The 22,699-nt window shown below is 37.2% G+C and overlaps 1 long non-coding RNA gene across 3 annotated transcripts in view; it reads right to left on the bottom strand.

The window, feature by feature from the left end:
• Window positions 1-6,789: 6,789 nt before the first annotated feature.
• The window catches only part of LOC129059487 (uncharacterized), a 73,444-nt gene continuing 57,534 nt past the window's right edge, over window positions 6,790-22,699 (bottom strand). For 2 of the 3 annotated variants that reach the window (XR_010140169.1, XR_008525417.2), the window contains 2 exons: window positions 7,865-7,942; window positions 6,790-6,931 (listed from right to left, as the gene is read on the bottom strand). This is a non-coding gene — a long non-coding RNA (uncharacterized LOC129059487). Of the gene's footprint in view, window positions 6,932-7,864; window positions 7,943-18,763; window positions 19,208-20,510; window positions 21,250-22,699 lie in introns of those variants that run through there. The other variant, XR_010140168.1, reaches the window with a different exon arrangement.

The following is a 22,699-nucleotide window of genomic DNA, read 5'->3' as shown; positions in this document are numbered from 1 at the left end:
TTTTTATTCTTTTAAGTTTGAACAGACTCCCCAAATATTGCCAAATCTCAGATGCATTTTATGTGAATTCAGCCAATTGAAGTGATAGTCCAATTTTTATATTATAAATCCCATTAATCTATTCTCAATATAAAATTAAAATTATTTAATGTAACATTAATTTATTAAATATGACTGCAATATAAAACACAGGAACACAGTTTGCAGAGTAGTTGGAAGGTAGGGATTTGGGAAGCAAAGACAAGTAGACATGAGCCTGAAAACATCTACAACAGTGATCAACAAACTTTTTCTATAAAGGCACAGATAGCAAATATCTTACATTTTGTAGCTCATGGGTCTTCATCACAAATGGTTCTGTAATTGTAGTGCAGCCATAGACAATATGTAAATGAATGAATATGTTTGTCTTTTAGTAAAACTTTATTTATAAAATACTAAAATTTAAATGTTATTAACATTTTAATTTTAATTTTTTTTTTTTTTTTTTTTTTTTGAGACAGAGTCTCGCTCTGTCGCCCAGGCTGGAGTGCAGTGGTGCGATCTCGGCTCACTGCAAGCTCCACCCACCAGGTTCACGCCATTCTCCTGCCTCAGCCTCCTGAGTAGCTGGGACTACAGTCACCTGCCACCACGTCTGGCTAATTTTTTTTGTATTTTCAGTAGAGACGGGGTACTGTGTTAGCCAGGATGGTCTCGATCTCCTGACCTCGTGATCCGCCCACCTCGGCCTCCCAAAGTGCTGGGATTACAGGCGTGAGCCACCGCACCCAACCTTTAATTTTAAATTTTATTTAAATTTTCTGTGTTATGAATTTTTCTTATTTTGATGCATTTTAACTATTCAAAAATATGAAAGACATTCTTAGACAGCTAGAGATACAAATACAGACATTGAAATGGATTTCTTCTGAGTTATGATTTGCCTATCCCTAATATAATCCTAATATAATGATGTTTAATCATTACCTTGTACCTAGTGGGAAATTATTGAAGCATTTTATCCACTTTAAAAATTTATATCCTTGAATTGGTACCTTCAAAAAATTTACATTTAATAGGATTTTTAATATGTTCCTACTGAAGTCTGCATTTATTTTTGGTTGTTTTCTATTTTTCTTTCTCCTGTTTCTCTGTTTCTTCTTTCTTGCTTTTGTGTGTGCTACTGGAACATTTTGATATTTAATTTTTACTTAATCTGTAGTATTTCTGAGTGTCTCCATGTATAGCTGTTTTAGGATATATATTTTGGAACTTTACATGTATATTTAAGGTAATATATAATAATCTATTATATACGTAACACATGTAGTATATATTATATATGTACAAAATTATGGTTTACAGGTGTTAGCATTTTACAGAAAACATGCTTTTACCCCTCACCATTTATGATATAAGTATCTTAAATATTTTCTCTACATACGTTGAGAACTACAGCAGCAGTTGCTATAATTACTGCTTCAATTTTCTAACATAATTTAGAAACTCAAAAATACAAATAATTCTGTTATATTTATCTATATAAACATTTTTCTGTTCTTTTTCCTTCTTGTTTTTCTAGGATTACTTATTTTATCATTTTATTTATGTTTAGAGAACTTCCTCTATTCATTTTTTTTAGAATAAGTTCCCTGGTGACAAATTCAGTTTTTCTTTATCTGAGAACGTTTTTATTTCCCCATTCTCTGGGGGAGACATTTTGCTTTTCCAGAGAAAATAAAGAATATTTTCTCTGAATATAGAATTCTGGGTTGACAGTTCTTTTATTTCAAAAATTGAACTTTTGTTGTCTTGCCTCTATACTTTATTTCCTTTTTTTTTTTTTTTTTTTTTTTTTTTTTTTGTTGAGACGGAGTCTCTCTCTGTGACACAGGCTGGAGTGCAGTAGCGCATTCTGGGCTCACTGCAACCCCAGCCTCCCAGGTTAAAGGGATTCTCATGTCTCAGCCTCCTGAGTAGCTGGGATAACAGGTGCTCACCACCATGCCTAGATAATTTTTCTATTTTTAGTAGAGACAGGGTTTCACCATGTTGGCCAGGCTGGTCTCGAACTCCTGACCTCAAATGATCCACCCACCTTGGCCTCCCAAAGTGCTGAGATTACAGGCCTGAGCCACCACACCAGGCCCATGGTTTTTGATAAGAAAATCACTTATTTGAGGTGTTTTTTTTTCAGCATAAATAAGGTGTCTCTTCTCTCTCCTTTCAAATATTTCTTTTTACTCATCAGTTTTAGCTGTTTACATATGATGTGACTTAGTGTAGGTTTATTTAAATTTATCGTGCTTGAGAAATACCATTTGACCCAGCAATTCCATTACTAGATATATGCCCAAAGGAATATAAATCACTCTATTATAAAGGTAAATGCACATGTGTGTTCATTGCAAAACTATTCACAATGGTAAAGACATGGAATCAACTCAAATGCCCATCAATGATAGACTGGATAAAGAAAATGTGATACATATACACCATGTAATACTATGCAGCCATAAAAAGAATGAGACAATGTCCTTTTCAGGGACATGAGTAGAGCTGGAAGCCATTATCCCCAGCAAACTAACACTGGCATAGAAAACCAAACATCGCCTGTTCTCATAAGTGGGAGCTGATTGATGAGAGCACATGGGCAACGGCACTCACTGAGCACTTGTTGAGGGGAATGGTGGTAGGGAGAGCATCAGGAAGAATAGCTAATGGATTCTGGGCTTAATACCCAGGTAAGGGGATGACCTCTGCGGTAAACCACCATGACACATGTTTACCTATGTAACAAACCTGCATGTCCTGCAAATGTACGCCTGAACTTAAAATAAAGGTTGATGAACTTACAATGTTGTTTTGACTCTTATCATGTCATAACAAACTATTCCAGAACTTAGTGGCATAAAGCAGCCATTCAGAGTTTCTGTGGGTTAGGACTTTAGAAGGGCACCAAATTAAAAAAATAAATAAATAAATTTATCCTGCTTGGGGTTCACTTGGTTTCTTTATCTGTAGCTTTGTGTCTTTTGCCCAATTAAATAATATTTAAGCATTATTTTTTCAAGTAGCTTTTAATTCTCACCTTCTTTCTTTTCTCCTTTCAGAACTCTGACACCATAAATGCCAGTTATTTTAGTAACACAGGTCCCACAGTTTTTTAAATTATTTTTTTAATTTAATTATTCTTCTATCTTCAGTTTTACTGATTCTTTCCTCTATCCTTTCCATTGGTTATTGCATTTTCCAGTTCTATAATTTCCATTTAATTCTTCTAACTCTTTGCTCAGACTTTTTATCTTACCATTTGTTTCATATGTTCTTGTAATTGTTTGTTACAGCATATTATGATGATTAAAGTCCTCATCAAATAATTTCAATACAACATACTTCACTTTATTCACTTCATAGATATTATGTTTTTTATAAATTGAAGGTTTGTGGCAACCATGCTGTAAGCAAGTCTGTCGGCACCATTTTTCTAACAGCATATGCTCACTTTGTGCCACTGTGTCATATTTGGCAATTCTCTCATTTCAAACTTTTTCATCATTATTATATCTGTTATGATGATCTGGGATTAGTGATCTTTGATATAACTATTGTATTCGTTTTGGGGTGCAGTGGACCATCCCCATAGAAGACAGCAAACTTAGTTGATAAATGTTACTTGTGTTCTGACTACTCCAGCAATTGACCACTCCTTAATCTTGCTCCCTCTTTCCAGGCCTCCTATTACTTGAACTTTAAGTGTTAAGTTGAAAGGAAGAGTTGCCTGTGTCTTACTTTAAAAGCTGAAAATAATTATGTTTAGTGAGAAAAGACATATTGAAAGCTCAGATAGATGGAAAGCTAGCCTCTTGTGCCAACAGTTAGCCAACTTGTAAATGCCAAAATATATATATATATAAAGAAATTAACATGCTAATCCAGTGAACACACAAATGATAAGAAAGAAAAACAGCTTTATTGATGGATATAAAGAAAGTTCCTGTGATCTAAATAGAAGATCAGATAAGCTACAACGTTCTCTAAACCAAAGCTGTTTATTGTTTATATCAGAAAACGTTTGTCCAGGACAAGTATTAAACTAGACAGGAATCCCAATCATATGTTGAAGTTTCTATTACTCTACCCATTCTACAGATGATGAAACTGAAATTTATTTAGGGGTCGGACTTGACTCTATATAAAGTATCTGACTATGAGATAATAAATAGGCAAAAATCATTAAAGAAAATGTGTTTCCTATTTCTATTTTGATAAGCTTTGTGGGATGCGAATTTTCCAATTTCTCTTGCTCTCACTAGGAAGTCCATTTGGGGACCACACAGGATGTTGCAGTCCTGATGGGAACTTCATTTGTCATCACTAGAAGCTTCCTTTGCTTAGGGCTTTGTAAAGTTAGAAGTGAATTAATTGAAAATAACCTGGTATATTTAAAATAATTACAATTATATGAAATTTATAAGCCAGTATGTTTAAACAAAAATACATATTTTAGGGACTATAAATAACATGTTACAGGGTCCAACTTTTAAACTTTCATTGTTCCCCTAGTAACCTTTCTATTCCCCAGGAATAGGGAAAATTGTAGCTAGTTGATTATTTTTAAGAAAATTATTTCTTTTCTTGTTCCATCAAAATTTCTCTTCTGGTCTAGGTTTAGCCTACCATTTTCTGTGTAGCATGATATTTGAGTTTGCTGTTGTTTATCAGGAGTTGACTTTTTGTTTTGAGGACAATAGTTCCATATGTGAAAAATGTTCATGCTTCAAGTAAGAACATATTATTTATATTATCTTTCTATTTTTAATTTCCCAGCAGTTATACAGATCCTGTGTCTCAAATATAGTTAACAATATGTGCTATAGAATTGTGCTGTGTTTTATAGCACTAGGAAGCTATTATTTTGTCCCCCTGTTCACCTTCCTTTCCTTGTAATGATGAGGAAAATCATGGGGAAAGCACATTTTAAAAGAAGTCTGAGCCAAAAATGAATCATCCATCGGGCAAAAACTACAGCTGTCATCTTACTTAGTGTGTTGTAGCAGTAAACCAGTAAACACACTTCTTGGCTACAGAACACCAGAGTTTTAATATTGAAACATTTTATGTCATAAATTATACAGTTGCACATTCAAAATTCCCTAGTTTAAAAATATTTGCATTTTTTTTCCCCGAAGATGGCAGATTAGAACCTTTTAGGATGCCTAAGCCATTTGGAAATAGCCAGACAGTGCATAACGATCAACTCTGTGAGCTTTAATTCAAGAAGGGAAATGGGAATCCACCAGAATCATGAAGGACATCCCAAATCCTGGGGAGGAGAATGTGGGCAAACAGCCCCTGCGAAGGCATCTGGCTGTTAAAAGTGAGTGAAGTCTTATTATGTGAGAGAGTCAGAGAACCTCCCTCATGATTCACCTTTCCACTGGGGATCTGAGCAACCCAGGACAAAGGAGAACACTGCGTTCCTCCTACGCCATGGAGGTAACTTGGGAGGCGGCTTGGAGACCCTGAGAAGGAAAGACACTAGGAAGAGCTGCAGGCATTTTCCCCAACCCAGGACCTACAGCAGGATGGCATTTTTAATCCAGGCACATATGCAGCCAGGCGCAAAGCCAGGCACAAAGCCATTATTTGGTGACCTGGCAGTGTGCCCATACCAGCATTGTAATCTCAGGCCAGAGATTGGAGCACTTGCTCTGGAAAGTGCCTGAGGACTAGGCACTAGAACTGTGCTGTCCCCCATCACAGGCCTGGAGTGGAAGGAGAGCTGCTGCAGCTCCGGTTTCTCCTAGATTATAAGACATGCAGCCAGGGCCAGCTTGATGACCAGTAACCAGTCTGGGTGTGTCCTTGCTGGGTGCTCCATTCTGCTCCCCAGACATCCTGGTGCAGCAGAGCCCTCTCCACTCCTCCCCCACGCAGAATTTCAGGCATTTGGAGTGCCACCTTGCCTAGATCAGCAGCCTGAGACACCCACTGTTTCTGTGCATAGATTATGGTGCATTGCAACCCTCTCTGCTCCACACCCAGGCAGATTTCTAGGCATTCAGAGCACCTGCTTGTCTGGGCCTGCAGCATGAGCTCCTATCCTTCCCGGGCGTAGATCTGCTGAAGCAGGGCCCTCCCTGTTCCACATCCACACATAACTCCAGACATTTAGAGTGCTCCCTTGCCTTAATCAGCAGCCTGAGATGCCCACCATTTCTGGTGCATGGATCATGGTGCAGAGAGGCCCTCTCTGTTCCACATCCAGGCACATCTCCAGACATCTGGAGTATTCACTCACATGAACTAGCAGCCCGAGTCACCCTATCCTTCCTGTGCAGAGATCCTGTTGCAGAGGGTCCCTCTCAACTTCAAGCCCAGACAAATCTCCAGGCACTTGGAGCACCTGCTCAACTGGCTCTGCAGCCTGAGCCACCTCACCCTCCCCATGCAGAGACTGTGGTGCACTGAAGCTTTATCCACTCCACACTTAGGCAGATCTCCAGCCAGTCAGAGCACCCAGTCACTCAGATCAGCAGCCTGAACCACCCAGATCTTCCTATACAGAGACCATGGTGAAGTGGGGCCCTTTCTACTCCATACCCAAGCAGACCTCCAACATTAGGAGTTTAGGCTGTACCCACTCCCCCTCACTGCTCCTGTGCAGAGAACTTGAGGTAGGGTTGGGGGAGAGAGAGAGGAAAAAGAGAGAGAGAAAGAGAGAGAGGAGGGAGAGAGAGAGAGAGAGAGAGACTATACTGCAGAACCTTGAGCATAAACAGCATTTATATGAATGTGGTTACTTTCTCCTTCCTTCCCGCTTGTTGAGGAATGTGTCTTTAGCCTTAACTTGTGAGTGTAGACCAATGTGTGCTTTAAACCTGAGGTTTCTGAAACTAATTACACCGTCCAGGGTCTTCAATGTGCTGCTTGAGTTGAAATACAACTGCTAGGAAAAATAAAAACTTAGGTATTATCTTACCTGGGCAAGTTATAGGGCAGTACGTTGCTAAGTGCCACCTGAGTAAAAGGATTTATTGACATGGAAACTACTATAATTCACTCACGTTTTATTATAAGTTCAGCATGTTTTATAGTTTCCTTATACTTTCAGATAAAAAAATCTCTTTTTGAAGTTACTGTAAAACACATGGAAGAACATTGAGTTTGACAGGTGACCTCTAATAAAAACAACAAAAAAAGCAAAAACAAACAAACAAAGAAAAACACTTTTAGAATATATAAAGGATAAAATGCAAAAGTATTTTATAAAATTTTGTGGAAAAGGACATTCACTAGAAGACACATGCATTTGGCTCTCTAAAAATTCAAAACATGAGACAAAGGACAAAGCCAGGGAGTCTATTTGATGCTTCCTGTCTCTATAGAAACTGCTTTATTGATACCCACCCCTTTTCTATTTCTATGGTTACAGAACACAGAAGACCCTTAGAAAGCAAAAGGATAAAGAGATACGTCTCTTAAGTGTCCACGGTGGTGAGTGGAGCCTGATGATAATAAGAAGGATGGATGCTCATGAATTCTTGACAATTTCTTAGAGTTATGGAAAAATGTTTAAGTCAGGGCTTAAGCTCAGAAGACAAAGATGTCTTGTTCACAAGTGAGAACACCATTAAGCTAAACTGAATTCATAAGATGAATTTACTGTGACCTCACGTGAGTTATTTTACATGCATACCTTAGTAGGTTTTGACAAATGAAGCAGAATAAAAGTTTTAAAAGTTTAATAAAAAAAAACTAATGTGTTCTTTTTTATATTTATACACTGGTGTCTCATTTTCTTCATTAAACTGCTACATAGAAGAAAATAACATAATGTTTGGTACTTGGAGGAAATAAGATGGAATCAAATACATACATAGAGACTACTTTAGACGTTTAGTTGTTCTTTGTTTCTAGCTTCTCCAGGTAAATTTATTCTTGAATTTTTTTTTCTCTAAAACACCAAAAGTTTAGATGGTAAAAAGAGAAGAGAAGAAAAGGAGTCAGACAATTTCAATACTTTAGTAGTGAGAGAATGAAATTATTCACAGCCAGATAGGTTCTTAGCTTTTCTTCCCCATTGACATATGCCAAACATAATAGTGACAAAGAAATGAAGGACAAAGACATTTTGTGCCATCTCCTGAATTATTTCCTACAATTCCTTTAAAGTTAAAATTACTTAACATTGCAGGGGAAAATGAATCGGAAGTCACATGGCGAATTAAATAGTATAGAGTACACTTACTGACGTACTCTGCTACTGAAAGTACCAGCTCAGTTGGAAGTGAGCAGTCATCTAAGGTCTATGTGCTCTATTCTGTGTAGTCGACAGAAATCTCATGAAAATAATAAGATGGGTTTATTCTTCTTTAAACAGAAGGGCTTTATTCTGTACGTGTGTATGTTTGTGTGTGTGTGTGTGTGTGTGTGTGTGTGTGATTTTTTCAGGTGAACCTTCTTTGTGAAGGATTATTGATTTATGACCATATTTATAACACCTTTGTCTTAACATTTTCTCCATGAATTAACTCCTTCTAGTTTTGAAGGAATAAAAACAACTCTTGTGGAAGATTTGCCATCTTGCCTTCTTTTCCACTTATGCATACTTCAGTGGAACAGTTTTCCTGGGAGGAGACAGTGAGATTTCACACTCTCAGATCTGAGGAAATGAGGTAGCTGTGGCAATGATAATAGGACCAGGTGTAGAAGGTAAATAATGTGCCTTTTTAAATTGGCGTGATGGGGAATGGCAAAGCCTTCTTGAAATGCGAAAATGTCTAATTGGTGTCCACAGAAAGTTTCACTCAATAAAACATTTTAAGTCAGGATGTGATCATTTTTATCAGTCATTGATGAAAAAGGTAATTTTGAAAATAAGTCCAGTTAAGAAAGCAAGAACAAATATGCCAGCCTTTTTCTTCCTTATATGAGACACTAATATGAGAAAATTAATCAAATCACATTAATGTCTCCTTGCTCAATGCAAATTCCTTATTCTTATTTTGTGCAGTTTTAGAGTTGAGTGAGATAAGATTGTACCTGTGCCATAATATTTACTTCATTATTTGAGGACAAAACTAGTCAATTTTTACAGAAAAAAAAAATCAGTAAAACTGGCCATTTGATATAAGTCTTCAATTCAGACAAAAAGTTATGTTAGTAGTTTCTCCAGAAATAGTTCCATATATGTCTATGCCTGCATTTAAATTTTTGTGATAGCTTTAAAACCCTTCAGATATTTTATTTTTTTAATTATACTTTAAGTTTTAGGGTACATGTGCACAAGGTGCAGGTTAGTTACATATGTATACATGTGCCATGTTGCTGTGCTGCGCCCAGTACTCGTCATTTAATATTAGGTATATCTCCAAATGCTATCCCTCCCCCATCCCCCTACCCCACAACAGGCCCTACTCCACCAACAGGTGTGTGATGTTCCCCTTCATTTATAATTAAAATTGTGCATTCATTGTATGTATATCATTAATGAAGAAATTTTAAATTGGTTAATTCATATGATCAATGTTGCTAAAATAATCATCTACATGTTTTGTATTATACCAAAATTACAAATTTATTTATAATCTTAAAATCTGAAAAATGGGCAAGAAGAGTGATATCTGAATTTTTACATGTGAACTCCAGGACTTCTTCAAATAGGTATTCCAATAAAAACATTTGGTTTTGCCTTCCTATTCCAATATTTTTATCTAGATCTTATTTTGAAATTCATCATGAGTCAATATGACTGTGGGTATGATATTTGTGGTGTGCATGTCATTGCTTATTCAACAAATAACTTATCACTATGACCATTTAGCCCATTATTTGTCTTTATGGTTGGCTTTCTATAAGGCAATAAAAATTTCATGTGTTGTGAAATAAAAAAATTCAAGTTCAAGTAAAGGTTTTACCCTTCATCAGATTACAAAAATCTTTCTTTCCTCTAAACGACTTATCAATTTGTTAATTTTCAAAATTGTAAAACATGTGGCCAAACTAAGGATAGTATGGGGTGATGAAATGGAAAAGAGTGGACTTGAGTGGGGTAGTCCTGCTGTTTGAATCTGGCTTTTCCAGTTCCTTACTGAGAGATTTTGGCCTCACCAGTTATGTTGCCAATTTTTGATTTGCTCACCAAACTAGAAGAAACAACATCTATTTAGGAAGATCTATAAAAACATAACCAATAATCCAGAGTATGATACATGTTCAATAACTGTTAGACCAAATATCATATACTTTTAATTTAATTAGATAAAGTTTTCCATGAATTTCCTCTCCATGTTGTAAGGGAGAGGAAAGGAAAGAAACCTAATATATATGGACCATTTACTGTACTCCAGCCACTGCGCTAAAGTTAGAACTTTGATTTCTAATTCAGGGCACATGGGATAATTTGGACACTCAGGTTAAATAAAACACTACAGTGTTTCTGCTGAACCTCCTCCTCGGCAAAGCTAAGTTCATGGTGTTAACAAATAGGCCATATATCCCATGTCTTTCTCTAGACATAAAATTTCCAGAACTTCAGTTGCTGCCACAACAAAAATGAACACAACTGTGTTTTTCTGGATGTGTCAGTCCCCTTCCTGTTAACTGGACCAAGGCTATCATTTCATGGCCATTCGGGGCTTGGGGAGAGTGGAGGGTAAGACACACCTCTCTTTATCTCCCCAGCCCCCACAAAATTTCTTCTCTAAGACTCTCTGTGCTCAAATATTTCTCTTTTTAATAATAATCTCTCTATATATACTATAATACAGATTATTTAATAATCTACATATAATAATTAGATATGTATATGTGTATCTCCAATATATAGAATTATAAATTATATATTATGGATATTACTATATGATTATGTTATATAATTATATATAAATTATATATTATATATTTTATATATAACACATAACAATTTTATATTATATAATATTATATATAATATATTTTTGTATATAAATTATATATTATATTACATATTATATAATATACAATATAGGATATTATAATAATTATAAATTAATACATATATTTTATATAATTATATAATTATAATTATGAATTATATATTATAATTAATATTATATAATAATTACATATATATATATATCTCCCCAACCTTAGGTATTTTTATGTGTGATATCACCTTTAATAACTTTTCATACCTCAGACTGCCTCCTAAATTGCCCTTTTAGGAACAAAAAGAAAATATTATTATTAACCACAATGCCAGTTCTGTACAATTAATCTACTAGATCTTACAAGGCTGGAAGAACTGAAGCATTTGAATTGAGGATAATCTTCTAAAATGAGAAAATAGAATGTAACTGTTTCTGGAGGCTATTACATGTAATTGAGATCGAGTTTTGTTTACCAGTGCTAACAAATAGGAAGTAATAAGTACGGAATGAATAATCTTAGGCTATAACCCACAAAAAGCGAATAACTAAGCGTCATTCTTTGGATTTAAAACCCTCGATTTTTGTGGGTATGTTAATGTACCTCGCTTTCATCTAATATTCTGTACAAATCTATCTGACGTTAAAACCTGTTCTTTTCTGGGTTCATACAGATCTACTAATTAAGAAAAGGTACTGACTGGATATATAGATATTTCTTCCCTATTTTAATCAATGTTGAAGATAATTTATCAGAGAAGCAATAAAATAGTAATGTGGCCTTATGAAAGTCATGAATTCAGATTATTACCATTTTTTGATCTTAGTAGATAAATATTTTTTGTATTATTCAAAAAATATATGAATAGCTTTTCCTGAACCCACCATTGCTGCATCTCTAGGAATTTTCCTTAAGGACTTTGTATGCCTTGCGTCACTTAATCCTTATAAACTGCCAGATTTAGCAAATAAAAGTAGTGGATGCCTAGTAACACTTGATTTTCAGATAGACAGCTTATTAATTAATTAATTTTTGACACAGGGTCTCACTCTCTCATCTAAGCTGGAGTACAGTGGCACAATCATGGCTCACCGCAGCCTCAACCTCCCAAGCTCAAGTGATTCCTCAGCCTCAGCCTCATGAGTAGCTGGAATTACAGGGGTGGCTAATTTTTGTATTTTTCATAGAGACAGGGTTTCACCATGTTGCCCCAGGTTGGTCTCGGACTTCTGGGTTCAAGCGATCCACCTACCTTGGCCTCCCAAAGTTCTGGAATTACTGGAGTGAGCCACCATGCACAGCAACATTTTCTTTTTTTTTTTTAATTACAGGTATGTCCCACGCCATTTTGGGCATGTATACATTACAAAATACTACTTGTTTTTCTGAAATTCAAATGTAACTTGGTATCCTATATTTTATTTTGCAACCCTAAAACTACTTCATTGGTCAGCCACTGTTACTGATCATCCCCATTTTAAATAAAAGAAATTGAGATACACAGTGATTGTCACTTGCTCAGTGTTACATGGATTTTAGTATGGATTAAAATCCAACTAGTTTTATAGTCTGGTTTCCTGGTTCATATTCCCAACCATTTCACCACTTTCTCTCTCAGTATCTACTCCTATGAGTTTTAAGACTGCCTGATATTATCACTGTGGTTCCTCTCAAATCCAACCCTCCATGACCTAATTCTATTTATCAAGGTAAAAAGGGGCTTATCCTTTAAAAGCTTATTCTACCTTATCACTCCAAAATGAATGCCATTATTTTGACAGCATCAGTAAAATATCACTAATATAAATAAGGTCTACATTTCTCTTGAAAAACTTTCCAGAGATCAATGTGGCATAACTAGCCAATCACTGTATCAGAAGAACTGATTTTTGTAACTTATTCGGTGAACCTTGCAGCTTCTCTCCAAAGTTTACCTGCGAATTACTACCTATTTACTTATAAAAATGCTAATCCAATATACATGGATTTAAAAACACAGGGAAATTCCTCTTCAATTACCACAATGGTTCATTCTCTTCACTGTAAAAAGGATGCAGTCCATGACAGACAGAGTAGCCTGTGGAATTGAAAATTAAAAGGAAAAAGGACCTCCTTGTTATGTAAAAAGTAGTTTTATTCAGTAGAGTGCTGGGTAAGGGTGGTAAAATGTGTTCCACATTGTCTGGGTGCAGTAAAAGATTTTCATTTATCTTGTCTAGGATCACTTTAGGCAGCTCCAAGTGACAATTTTCACACCATTAATTCATTGATATGGGTCCAAGATCCCCTATTTATCTGTAATGGAGACAGCATAGAGGGTGATACAGACTCTTCACCTAGTGTGGTCAATTGGGGAACTGACCAATGTCTGAGGTCCAGAAACGTTACCTACTGATAGTAGAGACAATTGTCCCATGCTAAAGACAAAACAAGAAAAAATTATAAATATTCTGGTTACAGGCTGTATAAGGTGTTCAAGAGAAATCTGCAGATACAGACTGGACAGTCTGTGGGTCTGAGTGACTGCCAATCATACCCGAGATACTAGTGTTAGATGGTACTTTCTAGGGCAGTGGCAAGAGCCAAAGACTTGACAACTCTGTTCCCTGCCCTGGAAAACTGGCTACTCTTGCTGCCTTGGATGAAAAAGAAGACCTCACAATAAGGTACAACTAAGCTTAGAGGACAAGAAATCATGTTTAGTAATGAAAATCATTGTTCTCATCTGATTTGCTATTTTATACCTTCACTATTCTACTGGAGTGATTTTTATATTTTCTCTTTCCTACAGTAATATTTCAATCATGTACATATGAGACACATTGTCTAGGATCCCAAATAATAAATGTTGTTTTGATAAAATACACTGCTGGTCATGCACAACACCTAGATGACTATAATCTCTTTTTCTCCTACATTAGAAAGCATGTCTGAGTGTATGAGTGAGAAACACTTAAAGTGATAGTCTTATAGAATTACTAATTTATTTTTTAAAGGAAAATATTTGCTGATTGTTAGCATAAAAGCATTGCAATGTGATGACACAAACATCATAATACCTAGAATAAGAGCCACTATGTATAAAAGTAGGAAGCTACCCATAAAATTATGATAGTTCTCTGCTTAAAATCCTCCAAAGACTCCCTCTAAAGTCATCACAGTTCATTAGACATGCAAAGCCCTTTATAATGTGGCCACAACTTCTCTCTCCAGTCTTTCTTCTTTCACTTTCTCCTATGCTTCCCTGGCCCCAGGAGAAGAAGAAGAAAAAAAAAAAAAAAAAAACAAAAAACTGGCTATGTCTGAATTACATCACGTAATTTAATTTTTAGGGCCTTTGCTTGTATTTTCCTATCTACTTGAATCACCCTTTCGCTATATTCTATGCATACTCATCTTTCAAAACTTAACCCGAATGTTACTTTCTTCATGATATTTGCATGCCTCAAAATAATTTTTTCTCAGTGCTCACATAAAATTTCTTAGAGCTCTGCTTGAATAATAGCATTGTTTGTTGATAAATTCTTTGATATTACATAATGAAATCTGTTGTGATGGGATTAAAATGTATTTCTCATTATATCTCTAACATGATGTATGTGATTTAGAAGTTGTTTAATGAATGTTTGTTAAAATAGTAACTAAATGGCAAACAATTATGTACTAATCTCAGACTATCACCAAATACATACCACTTATAAGCAAGGAAATTCTACAATACTTATCATTTCACAGTTAATAGGGACTAAAAAATAATTTTGAGGATCAATAAATTAGTTAATTATGTGATTGGGGTGAAATATGGAAACAGTATAGTTTAAAGAAGAAAGCATGGTCTTTGAACTAGACAATTAGATTTTCATCTGAATTTCTCCACTTTTGGTTGTGAAGTCAATAAGTAATTATTTGACATCTTTGAGGTTCCTTTTTGTTGTCTTGAGAAGAAGAAGAAGAAGAAGAAGAGGAGGAGGAGGAGGAGAGGAAATATCAGCGAACCCAGTTGCTGGTACATAGTAGGTGATCATTAAATATGAATTCACTTTCCCTTTCCTGAGTTCTTCTGAGCTAAATGTGTAAACAGAATGACCCATGATGATGGAACATAGCAGGTTAAAGCTGTCTAGAAATAGGGAAGTAAAAGGAAAATACAGAATATGTAGAAATTAAGTTATTTGATCATGAGGATAATAAGATAAAATATGCCAAAATAGATTTAAACCATTTTAAATGCTTACTTTTGTATTCTAATGTTGCCTTTTCCTAAATCCAATTTTATAATATTCTAGTTTCAGGTGCAAAATAGAATATTAAAATTCTCTTGGCATGTTTGCAATGTTTCTTTTATTATCACACCCAGTATCATTCTTTATTGCAATGACTCCACGTAGAAGCCAGCCTCTTCATAGTTTCTTCTTTTGGAAACTATGTCAGCCTCTCTGAATCTCTCTGACTATCACATTCATCTTGAGCTTTCCAGTATGTTATATAAAACAATACTAGCACCTTCTGTTTGATGTAGACAAAAATGACAGGATGAAAAGCTGACTATGAGACAAACTCCTGGCTCATTTGTAAAATAATAAAACACTTTCAGCTGCTTTGTAGATAAACATTTTGAAACAAAGCATAGCTTCAGTCTCTTTTATACTAATTTTGTTTCTTTAGCATTTAGAGGTCTGAACAGGACTCATGATAAAAGTGACATTTTTGGTAGTTAATTCACTACCTACTTCATTGACTTCTACTTGATAGGAAAAGAATGTCTAGACAGGAAAACTTTCTTTTCATTAAGAGATTAGGAACTTGGATTAAATATTAAGAAATAATTTATGATTCTGGCTGGTCACAGTGGCTTATGCCTGTAATCCCAGCACTTTTGGAGGCTGAGGTGGGTGGATCACTTGAGGTCAGGAGTTCAAGACCAGACTGGCCAACCCAATCTCTCCTAAAAATACAAAAATTAGCCAGGTATGGTGGAGGGTGACTGTAATCCCAGCTACTCAGGAGGCTGAGGCAGGAGAATAGTTTAAACCTGGGAGGCAGTGAGCCTCCCAGGTTGCAGTGAGCCGAGATTGCGCCATTGCACTCCAGCCTGGGCAACAGAGCAACACTGTCTAAAAACATAAAAAGAAATCATTTATGATTCTGAAGGATTAAAAGATAAAAGATTAAGTATAATCAACAATCTAAATAGTCTATATACAACTTGACTACAGTGATTTAAGTATTCAGACAAATACTATTATCAGGAAATGATCTCAGGTTTAGGCAAATAGGTATATCTTAACTTATGGGAATTAGGAAACCCAGTAGCTGTTCTCTTGAGGGTAACCAGAAAGGCTGTTCCACATTTACCTGTACTTACCTTACAAGGCTAAACCCTTGAATTTTCTAAAAGTTTCTAGAATATGGTTCTCTATAAACAAAGAATGTCAATAACATTATAATATCAAATATCATTGGAAGTTTATTTTTAGCATGCTGTGCATTTATATTCCAGGAGAGGACTCTAAGGAGCATCTATAGAGGGATATCATAAAACTTACTGTGTGGCCTAACATTTATTGAAACCTCAGTTACAGAACAAGAAGGCATAGACACATTTTCCCCTAATTGTAAGTGCTATGTACAACTAAAAACCCCGGAAGTAGGGGAGAAGGAAACAAAAGAACTCCAAAGGGTGGTAGGCAGAATGCAAACTGATTTGGGATCCAAGCATTGCAGAAAATGGTCTCTGGGTCCGAGATTTTCCAACACTCAAACTAGAAACAAAAGGCATTCCAGGTAGGCCCATTTCTCTCTCTCAGGCAAAATGGGAACTGTACATAAAACACCATGTTAGCCCCGGCATATTTAGCAAGGGAAATTGATTGGGAGCTCCACTAACAATAAGTAGTCAGAGTGAATACTCTCTTTCCTTACTAGTCCTGTGAATTCCCTACTGGACCTAGAGATGCTGGAGAAGCTGATGAGATCACAGGGGAGGAGAGAGAAACCTGCAGGGAGATGTAGTGAATTATTATAGTTTTATGTTGCCTCAGGATCCATTTTGAATATAGGTTTAATTTTCTTATACCAAAAGCAGGACTTAGTCACCCTTGACAGTTTCCAGGTCTTTGCCTTCTCCCAGTTCCTCAGTATTGACAATCCAGATATCTACCTTATACAACCACATCCTGGTGATCAGTTTCCTATGAGACAGTTAGATCAGACTTACTTGATTTGTCTCACTCACTTCCATATCCTGTGTGGACTGTGCAGATGTGCCTCAGGGATCACCTCTCAGTCACAGTGTGTCTCCAAGGATCTCATACCTACTCGCTCAAAACCCAATTAAAATTCCCTGAGGAAAGCCTGCTTGGGTAATGCTTGGAACCCCAATAAAGGCTTCATCCAGCAGACCTCTCTCTCTTTAACTTGCTCCCCACCTGCTTGTTGAGAGTGCATGTCCCAGAAAGCAGCCCCCCTTCCTGCTGGACCTGCAAGGTATGCCACCCAACTTCTCTCTGGGAACTGTCAGTAATAAAACTGCTTCTGTTATCTTATGTGTTTTGTTGTCTTGCTTCCTCTGTGTTTTATCCGACCAACACACCTGAACCTAACTACTTTCCAAGTTAGGGCTCTGTTAGAGAGTGACTATATGGGTAGAAATAAACTGGACACAGGTCAGGCAAAAGCCACGAAAGGGTCTTCCAGAATAAACAAGTTTTCTTTGAGAGGGACACCTAGTCACAGGTTGACATTTAGGTATTAGACTGTTCTCCAGGATAGAGGTATCCCATGAAGGGCACACTCTAAACATACAAAACAATCTTCCTGAAGCCCTGTCGAGGTTATACTTTATATCCACTCTCAGGAGAGAAACCTCAAACTGAAATTAGAAATAAAAAATAGAGCAGAGGCCGGTCACAGTTGCTCACGCCTGTAATCCCAGCACTTTGGGAGGCCAAGGCAGGAGGATCACAAGGTCAAGAGATTGAGACCATCCTGGCTAACATGGTGAAAAACCGTCTCTACTAAAAATACAAAAAATTAGCCAGGCATGGTGGCACACACCTGTAGTCCCAGCTACTCGGGAGGCTGAGGCAGGAGAATCGCTTGAACCTGGGAAGTAGAGGTTGCAGGGAGCCGAGACTGTGCCACTGCACTCCAGCCTGAGTGACAGAGTGAGATTCTGCCTCAAAAAAAGAAAAAAAAAAAAACACAGCAGAAGATCACATCACAACAAGCAGTTGGGGAGCCACTATCCATCCCCAACAGACAGAGATTGAACTGTCACAACAAGCATCTAACAGGGAAGTTTTTTTATACCACGGTCCGGGGACTCCTTTCTTCCTTCAGAATACACCAAGTAAGTGGCCACACAGAGGCCACCTTTCTGCCTCTGTAGACAGCATCAGCAGGGACCAGTGGGAGCACCAGTAGTACCATATGAACCAGGCAAATCAAAACAATATAGTGAAGTCTTTGAAAATTAAACTGTTGTTGGAGTCATAGCGCACATAAGTAGGCCAGAACTTATTTAGTAAATCTGAGCATCTCATCCTGAATTCTGGTGTTCAACTCAGTCCGTCATGTGTTATATTTAGCCAATTCCTAGATTTAGAAAAGCTTACAGATACAGATCAAAGAAATGGGATGGAAATCAACAGAAAGCAAGTCACTGAAAAGGCTTATTTTGGATCTACGGAGAAAATGAAGGGAATGCCAAATGGGTAAGGTACTGAATGTACAAACAGTCTATTTGTCTGGAAATTGAAGCAGATAGCACTTAAAAGTTTGGGTCAGTGATACAGGCAGTTGTGTGTGGCAAATAAACTGCTTTTTAGTCTCAATTGTGTAATTGCTTTATACGATCTGTGAGTTTTATACTTTTAATGCGCTTTTAGGACAGGAAGTATCATCCTTTCATTTCCATGTTTAGAACTCCTTTGAGCATTTCTTGTAGAACCAGGCCAGGGGAGATGAATTCCCTCAGCATTTGCTTATCTGAGAAATACTTTATTTCTACAAATATAAAGCTTGGTTTGTCAAGCTACAAAGTTATTGACTGGAAGGTTTTTTGTTTGTTTGTTTGTTTTCTTTTTAGAGGACAAAATAGGATCCTGGCTTGTAAGTTTTCTGCTATGAAGTGCACTGTTAATCTGATAAGATTTCATTTATAAGTTATTAGATGCTTCTCTTTTGCTGCTTTTAGAGCTTTTTCCTTCATACTGACTTTAGATAGTCTGATGACTATTCCTTGATGAGGTTCATCTTGCAAAGTATCTCCCCGGTGTTCCTTGAGCTTCTTGTGTCTGAATATGTAACTCTGTAGCAAGACCAGAGAAGTACTTCAGAATCAGTCCCTCAAATAGGTTTTCTAAGCTTGTTACTTTTTTTTTCTTCTCCCTCAGGAATACCTATAACTGGTAGGTTTGGTCACTTTACATAATTCCATATTTCTTCGAAGCTTTGTTCATTTCTTAGAATTCTTTTTTAGTTATTTCTGACTGGGTTAATTCAAAAGGCCTGTCTAAGCTCTGACACTCTTCTGTTTGGTCTGGTCTGCCTATTGTTAAAGCTTTTGACTATGTTTTGTAATTCCTTCAATAAATTTTTCATGTCTAGTTCCGTTTTTATTTTTAAATCTATCTCTTTAGTAAATTTTTCATTCATATCCTGATTTGCTTTTTTTCTTAATTTCTTTGTGTTGGTTTTCAACTTTCCTTTGGATCTCATTGAGCTTCCTTACAATTCATATTTTACATTTTTTATCTGTCATTTCACAATTTTCATTTTGCTTAGAATCCATTGCTAGAGGGCTAGTGGGACCTTTTTGGGGTGTCTGCCACTCTGTCCCACTTCCTGCCTCACCCTTCATGCAAGTACTGGCTGGTGTGCACACTGCCAATAGGGTGCAGCCACCGCCCACCATAACCTTGACATGTTTTCCTAGGTGCATCCATCCCAAACCCCAGTGGGAACAGCTATGGCCATATCTGCAGCAGTGGGTCAGGTGTAGGTAGAAGTTCCCCTATTCATGTCTGCTCCTGGGCACTGGTGCCACCTTTCTGTTGGTGTAGAACCATACTCTATTCCTGTAGAGCCCAGAACTGTACCCATGTCTCTGCTGGGAGGGATGCATTTACCTTTTTCTCACAAGTGGGGAGATCTCTGGCAGAAGAGAGTGCACAATTTGGTTTCCTTTGTCCCAGAGGGTGCTTTGCTATGCTGCATGCTTCACCTAAAGGCAGCCTATGCTGAGGGTTGAACTCTAGGAACATGCAGCACCCCAGAGTCCCACCAGCCCTTTGCAGTTGTCACAGTCTGAAATAATTCTGGGAAATATTTGTGGAAGATATAGTGGTGCAAAGACATAAGGACTGAGAATTCCTGGGCAGGATAGAGGCACACAATTGATGCACAACCAGTATGGTGCCCTCTACCTCAGCTCAGGTGTTGGGGGCAAGTGAGTGAACTTATGCCAGCTGGCCACCCAGCATTCTGCCCTCAAGAATTTCCCAAATTGCCACCCACAACAATACTTGGGCTAGCAAAGAAAGAGGTGCTATCAAATAGTTTGGCAGTCAGCAGTCTCCTGAAGGAGTTAGGAGAGCAAAATACACCCTCACCTGCCCTTTCTACTGGACTGTGAGTTCCACAGGGGTCAATCACTGCTAAACTCTTGCTTCCTTCTTTTTCTGCACCCCAGATTCTTCCCATGCATTCTCGGATAGGTTCTGGCACTGTTCCTTCAGTATTTCACCCAGACCATGATTATTCACCTGTAATTTTGGTTCTTCTCTCTGTAGACAACTGGCATCCAATGTCTCTAGTTAGACATCTTGGATTAAAACAACAGCAACAACAAAAATAACAGAAACAGCTTTTGATAAAAGACAGGCTTTCCCACATCAGATCATATCAAAGGATCCAATAGTGGTTCTAGTGGTAAATTCAATGAAGTTAGAATAATTGCCTTATCGTAGTAATTCTAGTGTTTGTTTACATCACCCTTGAGAAGCTGATTGTCTTTGAATATCACTATGGGCTCCATATCAACCTGAGAAGACAAAAGAATAATCAGAGAGTATCAACCTCAATTGTCACATTGAACCTTCAGAATGTGTTCAGCATCAGAGGTGACGGTGAAGCAGTTCTCTCCTTCTCAAGTTCTGTCAGCCTGCAAGCACCACATCAGATACCAAAGTGTTTTCTGTCAAATTGAGGTGATCGTCCAGCAAGATTTCAGTGAATATAAATAAAGAACACTGTTGGAGAACAACAGTTTTTTGACTATTTTTTCTTGTCCTTCTTAATAAGAAAGGTAGCTGAAAGAATCTGTACTTCAGGGAGATTTTTATAATTCTCCTGAAAAGACAAGGGAATCAGATTAAATATATGTCTATATAAGACAGATGTTCAACAAAAATTAGGTGACTGACTAAAGGCTCTTTTCTCTGAGTGTTTATTCAGAGGATTGACATGTCAGTTCTCACCAATCAAACAGAGTTTAAAGCATAGAAGTCCCTTTCAGCTGTGTTTCTTCCTTCCAGTCCCTCCCTTTCTTCCCAGTTTTCCAGTCTCTGAATTACTCTGATCAGAGGTCTGCTAGCAGCTTTTTGGGATTCCTTGTAGAGATAGGCTGTACTATTCTATTATACTATATAGGCATATATTCATATTTATCGCTCTTATTTTCACTTAACAAAATAGCTTAAAGTTTGTCGAATATCAGTTTGTAGTGAGTAGTCCCTTTTTTCCTCAGTGAGCACAAGATAGTATTCTCTTTTATGAATTACTATAATTTATTCAACCTATGTTCTCCTAATGACATTTGGGATTTTCTCAAATTTTGCTATAATAAAAATCCTGCGATGGAATTTTTTTTTTTTTTTTGGTGGTAGTGATGTTGTTTTTGTGACAGAGTTTATCTGTGTTGCCAGGCTGGAGTGCAGTGGCAGGATCTCCGTTCACTGCGACCTCCACCTCCTGGATTCAAGTGATTCTCCTGCCTCAGCCTCTTGAGTAGCTGGGACTATGGCACATGCCACCACACCCAGCTAATTTTTTTTTGCTTGTTTGTTTTGTTTTGTTTTGTTTTTTGTTTTTTTTGAGATGGAGTCTCCCTCTGTCGCCAGGCTGGAGTAGAGTGGCGCGACCTCGGCTCACTGCAATCTCCGCCTCCCGGGTTGAAGCAATTCTCCTGCCTCAGCCTCCAGAGTAGCTGGGACTACAGGAAACCACCACGCCCAGCTAATTTTTGTATTTTTAGTTGAGACAGGTTTTCACCATGTTGGCCAGGATGGTCTTGATCTCTCGACCTCATGATCTGCCCGCCGCGGCTTCCCGAAGCGCTGGGATTACAGTCGTGAGCCACCGCGCCCAGCCGCGATGAATGTTTTTAAGCTTATTTCTTCATGAATATGTGTGATTGCACCTACAGTGTATGTTTTAAGAAGTACATTTTCTGAGTCAAGGAATATGTCCATTGAAATGATGATAAGTGAATGTGAGAGTGCTTTACAAGGAAGTAGAGCTAGTTACACTCCTGCTAACATGTATGAGAGTTTCACTTGCCTCACTGTTTTGAAATATTCAAAACTTTCATCTATAATCCTATCCTTCCTGCTAACTCCTCTGTTGGATACAACAGAGCTATTGATTTTTAAAAAATGGAATGAGTCAGGAAACAGCTTCATCTAAATATCCATCAACAATATTTTCAATATAGGTTTTTGCTATGCATTGTAACAATAGCATTTTCATTGGTGTCAGTTTCCTGCTCAAATCTAAGTGCTTGGACATTATGGCCATACCA

Source organism: Pongo abelii, chromosome 4 (assembly GCF_028885655.2).
Source record: "Pongo abelii isolate AG06213 chromosome 4, NHGRI_mPonAbe1-v2.0_pri, whole genome shotgun sequence".
NCBI lineage: Eukaryota > Metazoa > Chordata > Mammalia > Primates > Hominidae > Pongo > Pongo abelii.
The sequence above is the reverse complement of the archived record's forward strand: the minus strand, read 5'-3'. Positions and strand labels throughout refer to the sequence as shown.